The 18,388-nt window shown below is 37.9% G+C and overlaps 1 long non-coding RNA gene across 1 annotated transcript; it reads left to right on the forward strand.

Annotated features, from left to right (window-relative positions):
- Window positions 1–16,176: 16,176 nt before the first annotated feature.
- On the forward strand, window positions 16,177–17,572 carry LOC134944390 (uncharacterized). Its single transcript, XR_010181861.1, has 3 exons — window positions 16,177–16,246; window positions 16,322–16,534; window positions 17,442–17,572. It is a non-coding gene; the product is annotated as an uncharacterized LOC134944390 (long non-coding RNA).
- The last annotated feature ends 816 nt before the right edge of the window (window positions 17,573–18,388 follow it).

An 18,388-nucleotide genomic window follows, 5' to 3' on the forward strand; every position in this document is an offset into this window, starting at 1 on the left:
TTATAATTGGCATACTGGGCTTAGGGGTTTCTATAGCGCTATTCACTAAAATATCTTTAAGATTGTCCGCTCTTCTATATATAAAACGAGGGGTTTCGGCGATGTACTCCTTTAGACCGGAGTCCGCCTGAAGTATTCCCCAGTGTCTTTTTATAATACTCTCCATCTCTCTATGATGATTAGTGTATTTGGATATAAAGGGTACTCCATATTTCTTATCTGGTATATCCCTTCTTGTATTCTTTAAGATGGTGTCCCTATCCAAATCCCTACATCTACTGATGGTCTTATCCAGAGCCATTTCTTTATATCCTTTGCTGACAAAATGATGTTTCATTCCGACAGCCTGTTGGTCAAAAACATTAACATCTGTACAGTTCCGACGTAGTCTTTGGAATTGGCTGTTAGGAATACTAGACAACCAATTACTATGATGATTACTGCTCATATCAATATAAGAATTACAATCGGTGGGTTTGCTATAATTTTTGGTATAGATATGGTTATTCTCCACATAAATGGTTAAATCTAAAAAGTTTATGGTGGTGTCACTAATTGTGAAGGCTAATTTTATATTGCGATCATTATTATTTAACCCTTCACAAAAAAGGTCAAGAGAGGCTCTACCTCCTCTCCAAATAAAAATAACGTCATCTATATAACGATTATAAAGTACCAGGCTGGCAGCCGCCCGCCAATCCGTCCACACCGCCGACTCCTCCCAGTGGGCCATGAACAGATTGGCATAGCTTGGTGCCAGCCTGGTACCCATCGCAGTGCCTGTACACTGCAAATAAAAGTCACCACCATACCAAAAATAATTATTGGTTAAGATCATGGATATACCCTCCAATATGAATTGTTTGTATGTGGTGCTATGTTCACTCTTTTCTAAGTAGAATTTAACACCTTCTAAGCCATCAGCATGACAGATATTGGTGTACAGTGCTGCAACATCCGCTGTAACCAACAAATATCCTGGTTCCCATTCGATCATAGCTAGTTTGTTAACGATGGATATAGTGTCCTTTAAGTAGGATCTCATTGTCACTACTAGTGGTTGAAGTTGATGGTCCAAATAACAAGAGAGATTTGCAGTTACCGAATTCACCCCGGCTACAATGGGGCGGCCCGGAGGTTTGCTTAAACTCTTATGCACCTTTGGCAGTGCATATAGCACCGGTATGGAGGGGTTTTCTACTAATATATATGAAGCAATATCCTCAGTAATACTGTTATTATTTGTATATAAATTAAGAAACACCTCTAATTTTTTTGTGATCATATTTATAGGGTCTCCTTTTAGCTTCTTATATGTATGCTGATCTGCAAGTTGGTTCATAATTTCAGCATGATAATCATCTCTATTCAACACAACAACCCCCCCACCCTTATCTGCTGGCTTGATTACTATCTGATCGTTATCTTTTAAGTTTTTAATTGCCTCCCTCTGTTTTTTATTACAATTTGTAGACTTTACAGGTTTAAAGACTGTCCTTTCCAGATCCTCTTTGACTAGCCTCTCAAACGTCTCGATAAAACAGCCTTTTTTGTGATGAGGGAAGAAAGTGGATTTTTTTCTAAAAACTTTCACAGAGGGATCATATGAAGTACTCTGCGTACTGTCATTTGTTTGTTCAGAGAAGAATTTTTTCAAAGTTAGTCGCCTAATGAATTTTTGGAGGTCTACAAACGTCTGAAAATTATTGATCTTATTGGAAGGTGCAAATTTTAAACCTCGCTCTAAGACCTCTTGTTCATCCTTAGATAGTACATAATCGCTTAGATTCTAAACCATTGTGTTGTTACCTTCGGTATTGACCTGTGTTACCACTGATTCATTACAATTTATTGCTGTTTTATGATATCTCTTAGATCTATTTAAGTGGATGCCACCCCTTTTACCACGTTTTCTCAGTTTCGGGGGTTTATGCTGGTCATCCACTACTTCCCTAAAAAACGACCCCTATTATCCCGGTTTCTAGGTGTTCTATGGCTAGTAAAAGGTGTATTCTAAACAGAATGAAAACAGAAATTATTCCCCCTCACAGCGCTGGTAATCAGCTGCTCAACTCCAATCCCAGGTATACACCAACACCTGTAGTTAACACTGCACAAAAAAGAGATTTGGAGAGGAGTGTACAGCGCTGAAAAACCCTTAAAATCCGGATAGTGTCTATATATAAAACACAAAAAGGATTATTCTATCCTTTGTACATAAAAATGGGCAGTAATACAAGCTCTAACAAATAGCTTAGTGGATAATTAGTGAAAAAGCATATGATATAGAGAGCATTAATTAGAGCAGTTGGTAATCGTTATGCAAACTTCTATCCTTTGTACATAAAAATGGGCAGTAATACAAGCTCTAATAAAATAGCTTAGTGGATAATTAGTGAAAAAGCATATGATATAGAGAGCATTAATTAGAGCAGTTGGTAATCGTTATGCAAACTTGATATCCAGCTGATTGTCAGTAGTGAGATCGGTTTAAACAGAATCTCTGTTTTTTGCTGTGCTCACTGTGAAACTGACACTCACTTTAAAAAAACCAATACCGTTCACTGAAAGGTATCTTTGTATTCCTTAATCCCATCTGGTGTCATCAGGATTCAGGACTCCAACAGACCAATCACAAATGGATAAAAAGAAGTACCCCTTAGGGCATTTATTCACAAAGACGTAACAAATTTTTCTTTAAAAAAGAAGGAGAACACGGAACGCATACCCGCTCCCAGACAGAGGCTGTGCTTCACCACTGAGATGTCCGGAATATCTCAGTCCGCTGTAACGGCAAACAGCCTCAGGCGTGCGGGTAAGTTGCGGCTCTCTCCTGGATCAGCTCCCACGTCACTACAGCATCAACCGGTTTCGGGGGTCCGCCCCCTTTCTCAAGATACACTGTAGTAGATCCGGATCTTCCTTATATGCTCTTAATTGGGTTCTGATTGGATCATTCTCAATGAGGTCATTGTAGGCGGATAGTTTTAAATTCAATCACATACCCATTCAGACCATTATATGTTTCACTATTACATTGACATTCGTCTACATATTCAGCAAATACAATATACATGGTAATTGGCACAATAGTAAATAAATAATAAAAAGCATATGTTTAATTAACAATAAATACTAAAAAAACATACAATAAAAACTATGCTTGCATTTCATTCCCATTCATACTATTCCTCCATGAATGGGCTCCATATGCATAGGGGAAGAGAAAAGGAAAAAGGAGACAATTATTAGTGATGGTCATTATAAAAACCATTTGGTCTCAAAGTCTTTATTAAGGCCATCAGGTAACAAGGTTCTCATCTCAAAAATCGTTTGCATTTCCAACTTTGCAAGTCTGACAGATCTATCACTAGTCCTCCAGTTGCATCTTGCAATTTTTATCCCTGCAAACATTTTGATATATTTTGGGTCGCAATTATGTGCGGTCTTAAAATACATTGACACATTGTGGTTTTCATAGCCCCGTCTGATGTTCCTGACATGTTCTGTCAGCCTATCTTTTAGTGGGCGTGTCGTTCGGCCGATGTATTGCTTGTTGCACTGACATTCTAACAAATAAATTACATATTTGCTATTACATGTAATAAAGGTGTCAATCCTCTCTCTCTTGTTATTACTGCTTGATGTTACTTCTACAATCTTTCTTTCTGTTTTGCAGGCTTTGCACATTGCACATTCCCCACATCTATGAAAACCCTTAGTTATAATTGGCATACTGGGCTTAGGGGTTTCTATAGCGCTATTCACTAAAATATCTTTAAGATTGTCCGCTCTTCTATATATAAAACGAGGGGTTTCGGCGATGTACTCCTTTAGACCGGAGTCCGCCTGAAGTATTCCCCAGTGTCTTTTTATAATACTCTCCATCTCTCTATGATGATTAGTGTATTTGGATATAAAGGGTACTCCATATTTCTTATCTGGTATATCCCTTCTTGTATTCTTTAAGATGGTGTCCCTATCCAAATCCCTACATCTACTGATGGTCTTATCCAGAGCCATTTCTTTATATCCTTTGCTGACAAAATGATGTTTCATTCCGACAGCCTGTTGGTCAAAAACATTAACATCTGTACAGTTCCGACGTAGTCTTTGGAATTGGCTGTTAGGAATACTAGACAACCAATTACTATGATGATTACTGCTCATATCAATATAAGAATTACAATCGGTGGGTTTGCTATAATTTTTGGTATAGATATGGTTATTCTCCACATAAATGGTTAAATCTAAAAAGTTTATGGTGGTGTCACTAATTGTGAAGGCTAATTTTATATTGCGATCATTATTATTTAACCCTTCACAAAAAAGGTCAAGAGAGGCTCTACCTCCTCTCCAAATAAAAATAACGTCATCTATATAACGATTATAAAGTACCAGGCTGGCAGCCGCCCGCCAATCCGTCCACACCGCCGACTCCTCCCAGTGGGCCATGAACAGATTGGCATAGCTTGGTGCCAGCCTGGTACCCATCGCAGTGCCTGTACACTGCAAATAAAAGTCACCACCATACCAAAAATAATTATTGGTTAAGATCATGGATATACCCTCCAATATGAATTGTTTGTATGTGGTGCTATGTTCACTCTTTTCTAAGTAGAATTTAACACCTTCTAAGCCATCAGCATGACAGATATTGGTGTACAGTGCTGCAACATCCGCTGTAACCAACAAATATCCTGGTTCCCATTCGATCATAGCTAGTTTGTTAACGATGGATATAGTGTCCTTTAAGTAGGATCTCGTTGTCACTACTAGTGGTTGAAGTTGATGGTCCAAATAACAAGAGAGATTTGCAGTTACCGAATTCACCCCGGCTACAATGGGGCGGCCCGGAGGTTTGCTTAAACTCTTATGCACCTTTGGCAGTGCATATAGCACCGGTATGGAGGGGTTTTCTACTAATATATATGAAGCAATATCCTCAGTAATACTGTTATTATTTGTATATAAATTAAGAAACACCTCTAATTTTTTTGTGATCATATTTATAGGGTCTCCTTTTAGCATCTTATATGTATGCTGATCTGCAAGTTGGTTCATAATTTCAGCATGATAATCATCTCTATTCAACACAACAACCCCCCCACCCTTATCTGCTGGCTTGATTACTATCTGATCGTTATCTTTTAAGTTTTTAATTGCCTCCCTCTGTTTTTTATTACAATTTGTAGACTTTACAGGTTTAAAGACTGTCCTTTCCAGATCCTCTTTGACTAGCCTCTCAAACGTCTCGATAAAACAGCCTTTTTTGTGATGAGGGAAGAAAGTGGATTTTTTTCTAAAAACTTTCACAGAGGGATCATATGAAGTACTCTGCGTACTGTCATTTGTTTGTTCAGAGAAGAATTTTTTCAAAGTTAGTCGCCTAATGAATTTTTGGAGGTCTACAAACGTCTGAAAATTATTGATCTTATTGGAAGGTGCAAATTTTAAACCTCGCTCTAAGACCTCTTGTTCATCCTTAGATAGTACATAATCGCTTAGATTATAAACCATTGTGTTGTTACCTTCGGTATTGACCTGTGTTACCACTGATTCATTACAATTTATTGCTGTTTTATGATATCTCTTAGATCTATTTAAGTGGATGCCACCCCTTTTACCACGTTTTCTCAGTTTCGGGGGTTTATGCTGGTCATCCACTACTTCCCTAAAAAACGACCCCTATTATCCTGGTTTCTAGGTGTTCTATGGCTAGTACTGGGTCTGGGGGTATTAATTACTGGGTCCTCCCCCTGATGGTTTTCCATTCTATCTTGTGTTTGTATTAGATGGTTTGAGTGGTTATGCTCAGTATTCCCCCTATTTGCATGATATCTGGGGCTATGATCAGGTTTATTTGTTCTTTCCCTTTCTCTCCTATCTCGCTGATAGTTCCAATTTCTCTGTGGGGGTGCCCTGTACTTCCTATTGTCTCTGTATTCCCTATCATATTGTCTTATATATGTGCCTTGAGTATTATAATAATTATTATGTTTCCTTTGTTCATAAATGTTATCTGTATATTTCCTTCCATTATTCCTATTTGTCTGTGTTCTATCTCTTTTATTATCCCTATTATCTAATCTTCTTGGTGCATGTGGTGTCACAGATCTATTGCGGCCCCAATTCCTGATTTTATCCTGTGTTGATGATTCTTTGTTTTTATAGGTATATTCTGATCCACTCATATAATCCTGTTTATCTCTTCTATATTTGTTCTGTTTTTTTTTAATCAGATCTCTCTCATTTTTTTCTATTCTAGTTGTTATTCTTTCCTCTAAATCCTTATATTCTCTTGAATCCATAAAAGGTTTAATTAAACTGTGTAATGTTTCTACCTCTGATTCGATTTCTTTCCTTTTTTTCTCTCTTTCCTCAATAATACGGCTCATTAATTTAGATGAGCAGTCATTCAAAATCTTATGCCATCCTTTGGTGAAAGTCTCTGATTCATCACCGAAGGTGGGCAATTTGTCAATTCGCAGTCCCCTAGGAACAATACCTTCTTTAATGTATTGCTCCAGGGTGGCTACCTCCCACCAGATTTTCCCTTCCCTGATGAGTAATTTTTCTAATTTATAAACACTCTCATTTAAATTACCATCATACAAATGTGCAGTCGTAACCTCATTATTATGATTATTGAAAATATCCTTGCATGCAGCGTCCCTTAAGCTCCTATAACGGAGCATTTTATAAGCAGCAGTGAGTAAGAAAAAAGGTGTATTCTAAACAGAATGAAAACAGAAATTATTCCCCCTCACAGCGCTGGTAATCAGCTGCTCAACTCCAATCCCAGGTATACACCAACACCTGTAGTTAACACTGCACAAAAAAGAGATTTGGAGAGGAGTGTACAGCGCTGAAAAACCCTTAAAATCCGGATAGTGTCTATATATAAAACACAAAAAGGATTATTCTATCCTTTATACATAAAAATGGGCAGTAATACAAGCTCTAACAAATAGCTTAGTGGATAATTAGTGAAAAAGCATATGATATAGAGAGCATTAATTAGAGCAGTTGGTAATCGTTATGCAAACTTCTATCCTTTGTACATAAAAATGGGCAGTAATACAAGCTCTAATAAAATAGCTTAGTGGACAATTAGTGAAAAAGCATATGATATAGAGAGCATTAATTAGAGCAGTTGGTAATCGTTATGCAAACTTGATATCCAGCTGATTGTCAGTAGTGAGATCGGTTTAAACAGAATCTCTGTTTTTTGCTGTGCTCACTGTGAAACTGACACTCACTTTAAAAAAACCAATACCGTTCACTGAAAGGTATCTTTGTATTCCTTAATCCCATCTGGTGTCATCAGGATTCAGGACTCCAACAGACCAATCACAAATGGATAAAAAGAAGTACCCCTTAGGGAATTTATTCACAAAGACGTAACAAATTTTTCTTTAAAAAAGAAGGAGAACACGGAACGCATACCCGCTCCCAGACAGAGGCTGTGCTTCACCACTGAGATGTCCGGAATATCTCAGTCCGCTGTAACGGCAAACAGCCTCAGGCGTGCGGGTAAGTTGCGGCTCTCTCCTGGATCAGCTCCCACGTCACTACAGCATCAACCGGTTTCGGGGGTCCGCCCCCTTTCTCAAGATACACTGTAGTAGATCCGGATCTTCCTTATATGCTCTTAATTGGGTTCTGATTGGATCATTCTCAATGAGGTCATTGTAGGCGGATAGTTTTAAATTCAATCACATACCCATTCAGACCATTATATGTTTCACTATTACATTGACATTCGTCTACATATTCAGCAAATACAATATACATGGTAATTGGCACAATAGTAAGTAAATAATAAAAAGCATATGTTTAATTAACAATAAATACTAAAAAAACATACAATAAAAACTATGCTTGCATTTCATTCCCATTCATACTATTCCTCCATGAATGGGCTCCATATGCATAGGGGAAGAGAAAAGGAAAAAGGAGACAATTATTAGTGATGGTCATTATAAAAACCATTTGGTCTCAAAGTCTTTATTAAGGCCATCAGGTAACAAGGTTCTCATCTCAAAAATCGTTTGCATTTCCAACTTTGCAAGTCTGACAGATCTATCACTAGTCCTCCAGTTGCATCTTGCAATTTTTATCCCTGCAAACATTTTGATATATTTTGGGTCGCAATTATGTGCGGTCTTAAAATGCATTGACACATTGTGGTTTTCATAGCCCCGTCTGATGTTCCTGACATGTTCTGTCAGCCTATCTTTTAGTGGGCGTGTCGTTCGGCCGATGTATTGCTTGTTGCACTGACATTCTAACAAATAAATTACATATTTGCTATTACATGTAATAAAGGTGTCAATCCTCTCTCTCTTGTTATTACTGCTTGATGTTACTTCTACAATCTTTCTTTCTGTTTTGCAGGCTTTGCACATTGCACATTCCCCACATCTATGAAAACCCTTAGTTATAATTGGCATACTGGGCTTAGGGGTTTCTATAGCGCTATTCACTAAAATATCTTTAAGATTGTCCGCTCTTCTATATATAAAACGAGGGGTTTCGGCGATGTACTCCTTTAGACCGGAGTCCGCCTGAAGTATTCCCCAGTGTCTTTTTATAATACTCTCCATCTCTCTATGATGATTAGTGTATTTGGATATAAAGGGTACTCCATATTTCTTATCTGGTATATCCCTTCTTGTATTCTTTAAGATGGTGTCCCTATCCAAATCCCTACATCTACTGATGGTCTTATCCAGAGCCATTTCTTTATATCCTTTGCTGACAAAATGATGTTTCATTCCGACAGCCTGTTGGTCAAAAACATTAACATCTGTACAGTTCCGACGTAGTCTTTGGAATTGGCTGTTAGGAATACTAGACAACCAATTACTATGATGATTACTGCTCATATCAATATAAGAATTACAATCGGTGGGTTTGCTATAATTTTTGGTATAGATATGGTTTTTTTAAAGTGAGTGTCAGTTTCACAGTGAGCACAGCAAAAAACAGAGATTCTGTTTAAACCGATCTCACTACTGACAATCAGCTGGATATCAAGTTTGCATAACGATTACCAACTGCTCTAATTAATGCTCTCTATATCATATGCTTTTTCACTAATTATCCACTAAGCTATTTTATTAGAGCTTGTATTACTGCCCATTTTTATGTACAAAGGATAGAAGTTTGCATAACGATTACCAACTGCTCTAATTAATGCTCTCTATATCATATGCTTTTTCACTAATTATCCACTAAGCTATTTGTTAGAGCTTGTATTACTGCCCATTTTTATGTACAAAGGATAGAATAATCCTTTTTGTGTTTTATATATAGACACTATCCGGATTTTAAGGGTTTTTCAGCGCTGTACACTCCTCTCCAAATCTCTTTTTTGTGCAGTAATAAATAGATATGTAAAATTTTAAAAGTTAAAAAAAAGTAATAATTCAATCTTTAATTAAATTCCCAGTGCAGTTCTTATATAAAAAAAATGTACATTTCAACTTATTTTTATTACAGTAATGTTTTTAGTTTATATTCAGATCCCTAGAAATTACATCTGAAAAATATAACTTGCATAAATGCATATTTCATCTCTAAAATATAATCAATATAGTCATATTTTTAAACTGAACTATGAGTAACCTTACAATTAAAATAAAAAATAAAATAATGGGTCAAAGGTCTTCCAATTTTAAGCATGTGGATGTCATTTGTAACTTTATGCGAAAACTGTGCCAGTTGAAAGAACTAAGCATTAATAGAAAGAGAAGAATCACAGCATAATATAGTCACATAAAAGTTTAGAGACAAAAGGTGAAAGACCTGAACACTTATATAGAATAAATCAATGTCTAAATGTGTCTATGTTTTAAAAAAACATACTTGGAGAAGAAATTATATTGTAAGGAAAAATATATACTATAAAATTTATAAAATTTGTATATATATATATATATATATATATATATATATACAGTATATATATATATATATATATATATATATACATACACAGTATATATATATATATATATATATATATATATATACAGTATCTCACTCACTCATCATTAATTCTCTTACTTCCTGATGTGTTAGGAAGCTGAAATTAAACATAGGTATTCTTCAGGTGGGAAATAGGAAAACTACATAATTAGTTTTTATATAAACCTCCCCTAAGGGGATGAAAAGGGGTTTGACATAATGACATAATTACCAGTGCGTGGCTTGCCTTGCATGAATGATAATGCCCAAATGGACAATCGGATCAAAATTTGGATTGCACCTCCAATGTGTAGAAATTAATAAACTACAAAAATGGTCCTGTCACTTTTTACCATATCTCTCACTCACTCATTGACTGACTGACTCATCGCTAATTATTTTATTTCCCGATATGTTAGGAAGCTGAAACTTAACATAGTTATTCTTTAGGTGGGAAATAGGAAAACTGCATAATTAGAATTTTAATAAATCTCCCCTAAGGGAATGAAAAGGGGCTTGACATAATGGTGTAATTACAAATAAGTGGCTTATGTTATGTGAACTATCATGCCCAAACAGACAGATCAAAATTTGGATTGCACCTCCAGTGTGTCAAATTTAATAAACTACAAAAATGGTCCTGCCACTTTTTACTGTATTTGCTACGGGTGCTCCTTGGGTAATACCAAAAACCATGGATTAATATTTACTTACAGTAACACGTCTAATATATATGTATATGTACAACCATTAAAATCAGAAACTCCCTTGCGAAGAATGGGTAGAACAGCTAGTAATGAATAAATCTAGCCAAAATTATTGCTATAGTTTTACAAGTTACAGTATATTATATATCTTGTAGATCATCATATATTTAGACATCCAAAATATGCATGAAGTAATATTGCCCCAATATTATGAAGGCGTTTTTTTTCTGGAGATGTGCGATTCAGTTTTCTTGGAAACCAAAACCACCAAAGCTTCCAGTTTCCAAGTATTTCTGAGTCCAGGCTCAGTATTTCCTGGTTATACTCCTGGTGTTTGGATATTTTGGATATGATAAAAGTCCCTTCCTCATGGTTCGGACACTATTTCATACTGATTGCCACATGGAGAGGGTTTGGGGTGGGCTGCAGTGTGATTAAGGGGGATACCGTGACTGTGATTAATGGCTACTATGACTGTGATTAATGTCTGTGAGATACTCTAGTAAACACAATCAGTGTCATCAGTGAACTAGGACTGTGGACTGCAGCACTGTCTGTGACTGTGTCAGGTTCAGTGTCATCAATGAAGGGCTGTGGGCTGCATTGTAAGGGCTGTGGGCTACTGTGCCAGTGTCATTATTGAAGAGCTGTGTGCTGCAGTACTGTGACTGTCAGTGTTAAGGTGGGTACACACTATTAGATATATCTGCAGATCAATTGATCTGCAGATATATCTATGTACGGATCGGGCAGTGTGCTGTGCATACACACAGCCCGATCAGTCGGGGGACTGACGTCATGAACTGGGCGGGCAGTTCACCTGTCAATCACCGCCGGCCGCCGCAGCATGTGTACGGGCGGTCGGACGACCGCCCCGTACACACACAGCGACGGGCCAATATATCGTTAGATATATTGGCTGTCGGCTGTGCTGCGCGGCCGACGCGATACGTCTGTGAACGACGGAGTTCACAGACGTATCGCCCGTACACACTGGCCGACGGTCCCGCGATGTATCGGCCGTTCAAGAGAACGGCCGATACATCGACCAGTGTGTACGGGCCATTAGGGACATAATCATTTAGGTTCAGGCACTGTACTTTAACTTCTAGTACAGGTGCCTCGAAATGTTAAAAAATAAAACTTATGTGTTGTTGTTGTTGTTGTTGTTTAGGGCAGGTACTGTTAAAAAAAACAACAACTGTGTTGTTGTTCAGGCCAGGTACAGTACTTCAAATACAACTTTCAGTACAGGTGTCAAGAAGTGATAATAAAAATAAAATGTGTGTGTTGTGGTTCAGGTTAGGCATCATACTTAAAAAATAATGTTCAGTAGGTGCTACCCTTACTACTAGTGCTATGAGTCGATGTGGATCAGTCGATAGCAATATCATGCTGACAGTCATGATAGTTCATTAACATCTACTAAAGGTGGTCCTGGGGAAAGAAAGCTTAATAAACAGCTCCTGATGTCAAATATTTCACAAGGTAAAAAAAGAGGAAGAGGTGTCACCTTTAAAACAGGCAAACCAGTGCCCAATAAATGAAGAACATTAAAGGCTGAAGAACAAACTGTGTTCACAAATGCCTAGAGGTGTTCCTGTTAGCTATGTGTGAGTCTAACAATTCTGAGATTATGCTCATAGAGAAGCCTCCTTCCACAATTCCTCTACCCTCTGCCAATGTGGGGATGAGCAGTACAAGTAAAGATGGTGACATAATAGAAATTGAGGATGCTAGCATGGAAAGGTGCAACAGGCTAAGGGTGATATTTATGTACTATCTGAAGCTAATCAGGATGCTGATATAGAGAATCTCTTTTGTATAAGTCAGCCACTAGTGGCAGCTGTTCTTGCTCATGATAAAAAAGCACCATTGTCATGTCTGGGTATAAGACCAAAATGCCACCTCTTGGGTGTGGAATTATTTTTACTCAAATCCTGGCAACATTTGTGAAGGCATCTGTATCATTTATGAGGCCAAATATATTAGAAGTTGGGAGATTAGCCATCTAGGCACCTTCTCCCATAATTTGCAGTGAGTCCATGCAACTTATTTAACAAAATTATAATAAGTTGTAAAATAACAACAAGTAGTTTAGTATCAACTACCACCAGTTTGGACCAGCACATGCAATCTCCACTACTAACATGCATCATCAACCTTCTAAAAATGATCGGAGGTACTCATTCCAAAAATTTGTTTTGTGGGAGCGCAAACAAATCAAGCATTCAGCCACAAAAGTGGCAGTCCTTGCCTCTGAAGTGGATGGTTAGTTAAACTGTGTCATTTTTAACATACAACATAATTCCATCTTGCGCAACTTTCATAATAAGTTGTATTCTTGAGGGACATTAGCTCTTTTTTACATTTTTCGGTTATTGTTCTAATACATTACTAATTTTGAAAACATTTTTACCAGAAAAGTGTGTAGAGCACTGTTAATAGCCAAGGATTCCTGACAAGGATTGAAGAGCAATGTTATTAGCCAAGGATTCCTGACAAGAGTTGAAGAGCAGTATTAATTGCCATAGATTCCTGACATGGGTTGAAGAGCAATGATTATAACCAAGGATTCCTGTTGAGGGTTGAAGAACAATGGTAATCGTCAAGGATTCCTGACATGAGTTGAAGAACAATTCTAATAGCCAGAGGTTCCAGACAATGGTTGAAAAACAAATGTTAATAGTCAAAGATTCCTGACAAGGGTTTAAGAGAACATATGTTGCTGACCTGCTGGCCCACCACCCCCCATCCATTATACATTTTTTTTAGTCAATCAAACAATTAAGTTAACTAAGTAATCAATCCTTTCTTCCTTTACCTGTCGTTCACTACATACATAATCCACTTCCATTTTAATGTGCTGCACTGGGTCCTCTTTTTAATGAAAACATTCTAGGTTTTTGTAGTGTTGTATAATTTATTAAACTTCCATTGTGTCTTCCACAGCAATGTTTCATCAATGTGTTATAGTCTTTTAAACTGCCATGTGTTGGTGCCACTGCTCTGCTGCTTCATTTAGACAGCCAGCCTTCAGCCCATATTGGTGAATTGTTAGCTGTTATGTGGTCATAATTGACTGCAAATGACTGAGGTTAATAATACCGTAGGAACAAAAACATGCACAAATTACATAATTGTAGCTGTTTTAAACATTTAAAAAAATACAAAACAAAACACTTAAGAGTGGTTTTGCAAAACGAAAACCAACACACAAAGCTGAATCCAGATCTAAAACAAAACCGAACATGAAGGTCAGTGCACATCTCTAGTTTTTCACTTTATTCAATGCAGAATGATTGCCCATATAAAAAAACATAGGGGTATATTTACTAAAATTCGTATTTTCCCGACTGATGTTAAAGATCTAACACGAATGACATCGAAAGTGTAAATGTGCAACTTTTTGAATTTATTACGACTAATTTACTAAGCTGTCGTATTTTTCAATTTCGTGTTTTGCCATGTCGATGTCATTCGTAGTTTTGTAAGGTAGAATGCGGCCGATTTAGTGGTTTTGCGGCCGTGTTATGAGGTTTTTTTACGACTGCATCACATTTTAGTCACGGCAGTGTTTGTCCGTTCACGGCCGTGTTTTTTTCCTAAGTTTCGATTTTGTCACTCGTCCGTGATTGGTTTGATTCGTGATGGAGGAGTGTCTGTGCACATTACTATAAAAACGCCCCAAACCGTCCGCACCTCGTGGGTTTAGCTAGTGGAGTGGAGAGAGGAAGGTGTGTTAGGAGTTGGCGAGTTTTGTGGAGTTTTTGGAGGATTTGTTGCAGATTTTTGAGATTGTTGAGTGCTGTACTGTGTGTGTAAGTAGTCTTGTCATACTTGTTGTGTAGTTTTTTCAAAGTTTGTCTACTTTTTTGTCCTTGTTTTTTTTTCAAGTCTATTGTCATTGTTTGTGAGTGTGTGTGTGTGTGTTGGGTGTGTGGTGTGTAGTGGTAGTGGAGGAGTGTGTTTTCTGTTTTTTTTTTCTCTGTGTTATTTGTAGTTTGTCCTGATTATGTCCCAGTCAGAGGTCAGTGTGTTGGAGGAGGTGAGTGAGAGGGAGGAGGTGAGTGAGGTGGAGGAGGTTAGTGAGAGGGAGGAGGTGAGTGAGGTGGAGGAGGTTAGTGAGAGGGAGGAGGTGAGTGAGGTGGAGGAGGTTAGTGAGGAGGAGGGGGTGGCTGCTGCTGCGTTCTCCAGTGATAGTGATGGTGTTGTGGCTCCGCAGCCACGCACCACTACAAAGTCTGGGCGCAATGTGAAATTCAGCTATTCAGAAAATATGGCTTTGGTGTGGGAGCTGATGAGGCATCATCGGCAGTTGTTTTGCCATGATGCTGCCAAGGTGTCCACACGTAGGAAGTCTGTTCTGTGGGGGAAGGTCATTGCGGCTGTGAATAGTGAGGGTGTGGTGAGGCGGACCGAGGACACGTGTCGCAAGCGCTTTTATGACATAAAGCGCCGTGTCAAGGCAAAGATGGCCAAGGAGGCTAAATCAGCCCGCCAAACCGGGGGTGGACACCCCTTCCGTGCATCTTATCGGGATTGGGAGGAGCCTGTGCGTTCACTTATTCCACCCGAAGAGGTTGGTGCGACTCATGTCCGGGATTCTGACCGGCCAAGGCAGGATGGTGAGTTGTTTTTATTAATTTAAAAGTGTTAACATCTGTGTGTTGTCCTTTGTTGTTTGTAATTTCATCCAGCTAATTGTGATTGTCAGTTTGTTAATTGTTACAATGTGTTGGTGATGTCGTGCAGGCCTGGGCAACCTGTGGCTCTACAGGTGTTGGCAAACTACAAGTCCCATCATGCATTGCCTCAGTTTTGTTATTAGTGAATGCTACATCTGTTGCAGTGCATGCTGGTATGTGTAGTTTTACTACATCTTGAGAGGCCCAGGTTGTCCATGACTGATGTAGTGTTAATATTAATAATTTTAATTTGTTTTTTTTTTTGGTTTGTTGTTTTAATCTGGTTTCCTTGGCCTTTTCCTTCCATTTGCTATCAGTACTAAATCTTTCCAGGTGTCTTTAAAAGAAGTGTGTTGAATATGTTGTTTGCATATTTTTTTAATAAATAGATTTCTTTGGATTTATGTTTATTGTGTGTTGTTGTGTGTTGTCCTTTGTTTTTTTTTTATTTTTTATTGCATATTTGTTAATTTTAAAACATTTTTCTGCAGATATTTGAGCCTAGTGTTGTATTTGTTGAATGAAAATTGGTACCTTAGCGTGCAATATTGTGGTTGTGTCAAGCTATGTTTTAAAAAAAAAAAAAAACATTATAATATTGTGCATTATTTGGCTTTGTGTATGGATTAATTAGTGAAATTGAATCTTATTTAAAGTATTCACACCCAATGAAGTCACCCAGAAAAGCTTAAGCATCGATTAGTTTACTTATCATCAGGTTCCAGATGTTTACATCACAATAAGGAATTTCAGAAAACAATGATAAATAAAAGTATGTTCATAAGGTAATTCTTCATATTTCTACAGTACGCCAGAGAAGCAGCACAGCCAGGCCACAGCCAACACTGCCAAGTGATGCAGATGGTGGGAATGCAGGTGAGAATTCACTGTAATCACATATTCAGCAAACACATAGAAGCACAAAATATTAATGTTTCTCTTATCACATAGGTTCTTCTTCTGCAAACCCCCCTCCACTAAGGCGCCCATCACAGGGCTCGGTGAGTGTGCCTAGGAGGCCAACCAAGAGACGTCGTCTTGAGGCTGAGTCTGCTGCTCCATCATCACCACCCCAACGGCGCATCTCCGCAGTGTTGTCCCTGCCACCACAAGCAATTTTGGCGAGTCCACAAAGCGAGGATCCACAATCACCTCAGCTGTCTGGTGAGTAAACATAAAAGATAATTGTCACAAAAATTTACAACAGTGTGGTCTATGAATTAACCTGGATAAGGCATAATGATTTTAAAAACCACTGATATGTGCAAGGTGATCAAGGCAGAAAAAAAAATATCCTAACAGTAAAAATTCTGAACGTCCCTGTTTGGCTTGTGCCTTTATCACCTTGCACATATCACTGGTTTTCCAAATCCTTAGGTTTTCTCCAGGTTAATTCATCTGCACCACTGTTTGTGTAGTGGCAAAATTATTATATTTGTGTTAATTCTTATTCCAGGCAATAATCACAAACAACAAGCACATGGTATTTTTGACATTTTTGTGGTTACATTTTCAGATGTGATGTTGCCCATAGCAACCATTTAATTTTCCAGAAATTTAAACAAGAAACAGCAAAATAAATGTAATCTATAAGCCAATTGTTTGCCATGACCAACATCACCATTTCTAAACATAGGCCACCTTAACACATTTACATGGTTATTTTTTTTTTAAAATGTGTGCTTTATTTATTTTGAGTAATTTCCAAACACAACACTGACTGCCTTGATCAATTTATGAGTGTGTACCAAAACACATTTAATGTATTGTGTGTGTTTAACAAAAGGAAGGGTCATACACAATCTGTAAATGCATTAATTTAAAATGGCGAAAGTTCTTCGTGTTTGCAAATTCATTATGGCTTAGAGTCCGACAATTCCCTAATTCATTTTTCAATTGAGTATGGAAAGTTAGTTGGCACATATGTGTTTCAAAAGGTAAGATTCCTAGGTAATTTTAGGCCACAATCTCTGTTACATTTTCAACATGAATATTATTAAGTAAGCCATGTTATGGTCAAGCAAAGAAATATTATAAAAACTAAATAGTGGCTATTATCAACCCCATACAGAACCACCCATCATGGTCGAGGACGCACAGCAGGAAAGTGACCAGCAGCCTACCTACACACTACACCTGCAGCCCATCGATCCTACCCAGCCAACCACGCAGCAGGACATAACACAAACACCCCAAACATCCCATAGCCCCCAATTGAGGCCAACACCACCCAATAAAACAAATGGCCCCTGAGTTTTGGAACAATTGGGCCACACAACAGGCACAAAACTATGCCTGCCTAAACACCCACACCCAATACCTTGCCAGTCTCCCTAATCATCTTCCTCGCCTCAGTCGGAACTCAGGCAGACTGATAGTTCAGGTTGGCAGAATTGCCAATTCAATGGAGCAGATGAGGGCAGACAACAGTCAAATGCAAGCCAATTTGCTCAGAATCATCGATGAACAACAGCTACAGCAACAAGCCCTCATACAAATAATACAACACAACCAACTGGTCAACGAAAACCTATCCAGAATTATTGCCAGCAACACTGCCACAAATACCCAACTGACTGCAAGCATACGCAACCTCAGCCAAAGCATTAATGTGTTGGCATCCCAACAAATCAGCTCAAGCTCCGGAACTACTACACCAAGCCAGACCCCTGTTAGACGCTCCAGCAGAACACGGGCCAACGAACCAGGTCAATCCTCTGCACACACACACACAAAAAAAATGAAGGATGCATCAAATGGTTGTAACAAAATAAAGTATTTGGAATTGTTACCCAAAAAAAGCCTGTGTCCAAGCAAATCATTTAAAAACACGCAATATGTGTATGGTTTAATGTGCTAATGAGTGACACTGTAAGTTATTCAAATTACAGTATAACTGTAAAGAACAGTATAAATAACAAACACTAACGCAACACAAAAAACATTCACACCTACAATACATTTTATAAAAGTGGTTAGGCAAGGTTATTTAAAACTAAATAATACTTACCGTTAAAA

This window comes from Pseudophryne corroboree, chromosome 1 (assembly GCF_028390025.1).
Source record: "Pseudophryne corroboree isolate aPseCor3 chromosome 1, aPseCor3.hap2, whole genome shotgun sequence".
In the NCBI taxonomy this organism is placed as follows: domain Eukaryota; kingdom Metazoa; phylum Chordata; class Amphibia; order Anura; family Myobatrachidae; genus Pseudophryne; species Pseudophryne corroboree.